The following is a 6,244-nucleotide window of genomic DNA, read 5'->3' as shown; positions in this document are numbered from 1 at the left end:
AAATCGCCCAAAAAGGGGCGGTACTACACAAAACGCGACTCGACGCTGATTGGACTGTTTAGAGGCAGAACAAACAGTCTAGAATAGTGAAGGCTACTGTAACACTGTGGTTGAATGTGAAAGATAAAAAAAACCTCCCTTTCGCACTTTGGTGGTGCGTCGCCCAATCGCCCTAATGGAGAAACCACCCCTGAAGATATTAGTGCTAGCCCTCCCGGAACTCATAGAGATTGCATTGCAGTGCCTGCAGTTCGAAAAAAATGATCTCTGCATGGAAGTCTATGAGAGCACTCGAGGCGTTTCTCAGTCTGACAGAAATCGCCCAAAAAGGGGCGGTACTACACAAAACGCGACTCGACGCTGATTGGACTGTTTAGAGGCAGAACAAACAGTCTAGAATAGTGAAGGCTACTGTAACACTGTGGTTAGGATGGATTCTGATTGGCTGTCAATTTTTTTATCATTTTGAAAGTGATTCCAACGATATCGTTTCTCTTTGTCTTTATCGTTATAGTTGTGGTGTGGACTCTGCTATTCTTTAATATTGAGAATGATTTTTAGAACTATATATGTATCGTTATATTTATAGTTATCGCACTTGGTGTGAACGGGCCTTAAGTCTCAAAAAAAGGTATGTATTTTGGGATTTTAACTTTAAAGGGGTCATATGATGCGATTTCAATTTTTCCTTTCTCTTTGGAGTGTTACAAGCTCTTGGTGCATAAAGAAGATGTGTAAAGTTGCAAAGACTAAAGTCTCAAATCCAAAGAGATATTCTGTGTGTTTTGTTGTGAAAGCGAAACTACTTTGTTTGGTCTTCCAAAAGAGGACACGACTACAAATCAGTGGTTAAGTTGTATTTAGAACACTGTTCCAGAACAGTTTAACCCAAATATCCAGATGTGTGCAGCACATTTTATGGAGGACTGTTTCCTGATCCTGGTAGAGTAGACTACAGTGCCGGCTGTTCTGACTCACAGACTGTAAGTACATTTTTTATATTTAAAGAATTTGCCACTGACGATTCAAACTCGTGTTTTGGGCAGTGTAGAGTAGCGCTTGTTGTTTGTCGTTTCTCCGATCACAAATGCAGACATGGTTTTATGTTTACGCAATGCAACGCAACGCGTAAAATGACAGTATAAGTCATTATAATCAGTAATTATGTCGCCACTGGATGCAACGAATGCCTCGTTTATAATGGGTTTTAATGTTTTTGTCTCGTCGCGCCGGGACATACGGAAATACAGTATGGTAGGGGCGTAACATTTCCGTCTCACGCTTGAGGTATTCGGCCAATCACAACACACTGTAGATCTGGCCAATCAGAGCACACCTCGCTTTTCAGACCAACGAGCTTTGTAAAAATCGACGCGTTACAGAAAGGCGGGGCATAGAGGAGAAACAATAATGTACAGTATGTGGAAAATAATGTGTTTTTTTAATCTTAAACCGCATAAACACATTTCATTACACCAAATACACAAAATAATGTTCTTTTTAGCAGCATCATATGACCGCTTTAATGCTCTAAGAAAGTAGTCAGTGTAGTTGGTGCTTTTCCCTATTAAATAGAAATTTGTACAGCACCACTTACTGGTTAGAAACTAGTTTTGCAAGTATTACTGTTCATGCAGTTAAAACAGCACATTATTTTCATTGTGAATTGTTGTCATTATACAGAAAGACCAAAACCCAAAGTGAGCATTAAACCTGATCAACATGTATTCAGAGAAGAGACAGTCACTCTCAGATGTGACATTGATGGTAACGGAGTCACTAGCTGGCAGTACAGCTGGTATAAAGACGGTTCAGACAGTGTTTTCAGTGAACTACATGAACACACATTCAGTCATGTTACTGAGTCTGACGCAGGTAAATACTCCTGTTATGGAGAAGAGAGACTGAACAATTACGAACATCACACATCAGTAATGCAGTTACACTGACAGTATCAGGTGAGTTTGATCATCTCTTCATAAACACACACAAGTTTAACATATTAATGAGTGATTTCTCCATTTCAGGTCCCAGAGCAGTTTTAAGTGGTTCTCCACAGAAGTGGTTGACTGAAGGAGATCCAGTGACTCTGATCTGTGAGGTTAAAGGCTCCTCTACTGGCTGGACATTCAGCTGGTAAGACTGTTTCATCAGGTAAGATAATGTGCTTTGCGTGGCAACATCTGAATTATGTGGTTTTTAAAAAAATATTATTGAGGTATTGAATCTGAATACATCATTACAGTGAAAGTCATTCATAAGGTGCATATAGAATTATTTTGTTTTTGTGACCATCTGCACATTCCCAATTTACACAGACTACAGAAATCTTCTTAAATTGCTCTTAGACAGCAGCAGAGGAGATGGAGGAAACTACACTGTCAGTTCTGCTGCTCTAAAACACACAGGAGTTTATGTGTGTGAAGCAGAGAGAGGAAAATCAGCCAATAACACAACCTACAGCAACAAACAACCACTATGGGTTACTGGTGAGTTCAAACTGAATTAGTGTCAATGAAACAGTACCGAAACAAGAGTATAATATGATACAATGATTGATGTGTCTGCATCATGAGGAAACGTCTCCAGGTTACGAATGCAACCATGGTTCCCCGAGGGAACGAGATGCTGCGTCGGAAACGCTTTGGGAACGCCCCCAGCCTGACCATGCTCTGAATCACATATTAAATCAGTCCAATAGATGGGCGAGACGTCATGGGCGGGTGACGTTGCGACCAGGAAGCTATAAAAGCACGTGCGGTGGAACCGGCGTCAGCTTCTAGGAATGAAGCAAGCGCTCACAGGGATGACAGAAGTATGGCACTAAGACGCACTCATGACCGCTCCTCTAACGGTGAGGGACGCATCCGTTGCTAGCATTACGCGGCGACAAGGAGCTCCCAGCACCGGGCCCTGAGACAAGAACCAAGGTTAACTCCACATGTCTAAGGCACGTAGGCATCGCCACGTGACCTTGAGTATGCGGAACGGGTTTCCCCTTAGGGAGAACCCCTTGGGGTCTTGAGCCACCACTGTAGGGGTCCCCATCCTGTAAAATATTACCATGCTATTTTTTGTCTGAAAAGTGGTAATATAAACATCTCCAGGTTACGAAATGTAACCATGGTTCCCCGAGGGAACGAGATGCTGCGTCGGAAACGCTTTGGGAACGCCCCCAGCCTGACCATGCTCTGAATCACATATTAAATCAGTCCAATAGATGGGCGAGACGTCATGGGCGGGTGACGTTGCGACCAGGAAGCTATAAAAGCACGTGCGGTGGAACCGGCGTCAGCTTCTAGGAATGAAGCAAGCGCTCACAGGGATGACAGAAGTATGGCACTAAGACGCACTCATGACCGCTCCTCTAACGGTGAGGGACGCATCCGTTGCTAGCATTACGCGGCGACAAGGAGCTCCCAGCACCGGGCCCTGAGACAAGAACCAAAGTTTACTCCACATGTCTAAAGCACATAGGCGTTGCCACGTGACCTTGAGCATGCAGAGCGTGTTTCCCCTCATGGAGAACTCCTTGGTCTTGAGCCACCACTGTAGGGGTCTCATGTACAGCAGGCCAAAATGTATCACATTGGACGCAGCTGCCATCAGACCCAGCAATTTCTGGAAGAAGTGCCCGCATCGTGGTCGAATATGAAGTACCGGCTGTAGAACCCAAACTGTCTGTCGAGAGAAGGGACAACCTCGATGACCTCCTTCCTCAAGAGAGTGTTAACTTCTTGTTCCATTACCAGAGCCTGCTCAGGGCCCACGAGAGTGTGAATGACCCCGTTGAAACGAGGCGGAGAAGAACCGAACTGATTCGGTAGCCTCTTTCAACAGTGTGCAGGACCCACTGAGACACATTTGGCAGAAGTTTCCACGCTGCCAAAAAGGTCTACTAAGGGAATCAGTCTCTCGAGACTGAGATAATGAAAAATTAGATCTCTGGTGTAATCAGCGCGGCTAGGTCGGTGCCCTGAAGCGGCGAACCAGCAGGAGACGGCCGAACTAGCTGCTTTAGAAACCTCCAAAGAGGTTAGCCTCTTAGTACCGCTACGTTTCTGGGCGGTGACTGAGAGAAGCGCTCGCCAGAGACAGCTGTGCCCTGAAGCACCGTAGGTGGCAGGGTTGGCAGATTGATCTCCTGAGGGCACTGAGGAGAGACGGGCACCGTATAATGAGGTGTACACCGCTCTTCCCCAGAGGGGCCTGCCATCCGAAGTCCTGAGCCATGGCATCAGGACTCTCTAAGCTGAAGTCTCCTATTGAAAACGATGGTCCTCAGAGGGTTGGGGACTGGATGATTGTTCATCATCACTGTGGGCATCACAAAAAGGATCTACATGTACAATTAGCTACACCTGCACATGGGACACTGGAGTGTACTGGTGTCAGTCTGAATCTGGAGAGAACTACCATCCTGTTAATATCACTGTACACTTTGAGTCTGTATTCATTCATTTTACAGGTAGTTTGCAATCATTGTTAAATAAAGCTCATACTTTGGGTAATGGTTGTCACGTAATTGTTTTTATGATGTCACAATGCATTTTTCTTATATATTCTGACTATACATACATGCAGGGAATGTTGTCTCTGTTCTGTAGATGATGTGATTCTAGAGAGTCCTGTTCATCCTGTGACTGAAGGAGATACTCTGAATCTATGCTGTTTATATCAATTTACAACACCATCAAACCTCAGAGCTGATTTCTATAAAGATGGACCACTCATCTAGAATCAAATCAGAATATTTAAGTTTATAATTGTGAAACATATGAATGGTGTTATAGTCTTTAGAAATCCTTGTTGATGAAATTTGGTGACACATTACAATGGATTTTAGTGTTTAAGCATTTGATAAAACTGTAATAAGGTTAGAGATTTTTGAAAAACTTTAATCCTAAGTACATAGTAAGCACTTTGTGTTTAGTGTTTGTAACATTCTCATTTTGCATGAAACACAAATAAAACAAGATCTGAAGACTACTAGTTTGAGCTAGTTAATATTGCATCATGGCACCAGTAATGTGTTAATGCTTATTTTCTTTCTAAGTGTTTCCTCTTTCACCATAAGTCTCTGTAGATGTTGTAAATGTTTTTTTTTTCTTTCTTTTTTTTTTTACGACTGATGTTATTCAGTTTACAGTGTGACACATAACAGCCAATATAGTCCTATTCCCGAACAAATGACTCATACTGTATGAGCCTGTTCTATTTAATGCGAACAGTAAAGAATAAATAGGAACGATTAGTTAATGGAATAAGGCTTACTGAACTGCTGATTATTATTTTATGTTGTTCTGTTTTTACTGTAATATGTTGTACAAGCTTTTGCTTCTACAAACCTGTTATATAAATGAATGAATGAGTCAATAATATGTTGCCTTCTTACATGGTGCGCTAGAATCGCGCCATCCATCAGTCTAATAGACCGGTTAGTCTTTACTGGGACACACTGTATAAAGGTCCTGGATCATGTAACTTTCACAACTTTTAAACCTGCCTCATGGAGTTTTGTCTGAAAGGTTTTTTTTTTTTATTTTTTTTTTTTATACAGTTCCAACATTAATGAAAAACTACACAGAAACAAATGACTAATGCACTATTAACACACTAGTAAATACTGTTAACTAACAAGAAACTCTGATTAACAAATTAGTAAGTAATAGCACGGTGGTAGTTCACCATTAGCTAATCAGTAAATACAATTGTTTTTCATATTAGATTAGATTAGACTTTGAGATAGACTTTATTGTCACTGTGCAGAGTACAAGTACAGAGCCAATGAAATGCAGAAAAGCAATGATATCTCCCAGAGAACTTCTAAGAACTACTGTATACAGGTTCATAATTAATGTGAATAATGCAAAATGTTTAATTAATTATAAAGTGAAGGTCATGTCATGGTAACCCATTAGCAATGACTCGAGTAATGCCAAATCCTTCTAAAATAATTACTTATTATTTGGATCAGTATTTTAAAGTGAAGATCATGATAACTCCGTAGTAATGACAGAAGTCATTTTAGTTCCCTGGGAGGTATGAAAAATAATAGTTACTCATTAGCTAGTGAAATGCCACATTTGACTGAGCACTATTACTTACTAATTCATTAATCAAGTTTCTTGTCAGTTAATAATAGTTATTTGCGTGCTAATATTGCATTACTCATGTTCCTGTGTAGTTATACATTAATGACGGAACAGTATTCTAAAGTGTTACCCTTATTTTTCTTTCAGAG

The sequence above is a fragment of the Sinocyclocheilus rhinocerous genome, unplaced genomic scaffold (genome assembly GCF_001515625.1).
Source record: "Sinocyclocheilus rhinocerous isolate Xijiao unplaced genomic scaffold, SAMN03320098_v1.1 scaffold115, whole genome shotgun sequence".
Lineage (NCBI taxonomy): Eukaryota > Metazoa > Chordata > Actinopteri > Cypriniformes > Cyprinidae > Sinocyclocheilus > Sinocyclocheilus rhinocerous.
Note: the sequence above shows the minus strand (reverse complement) of the source record.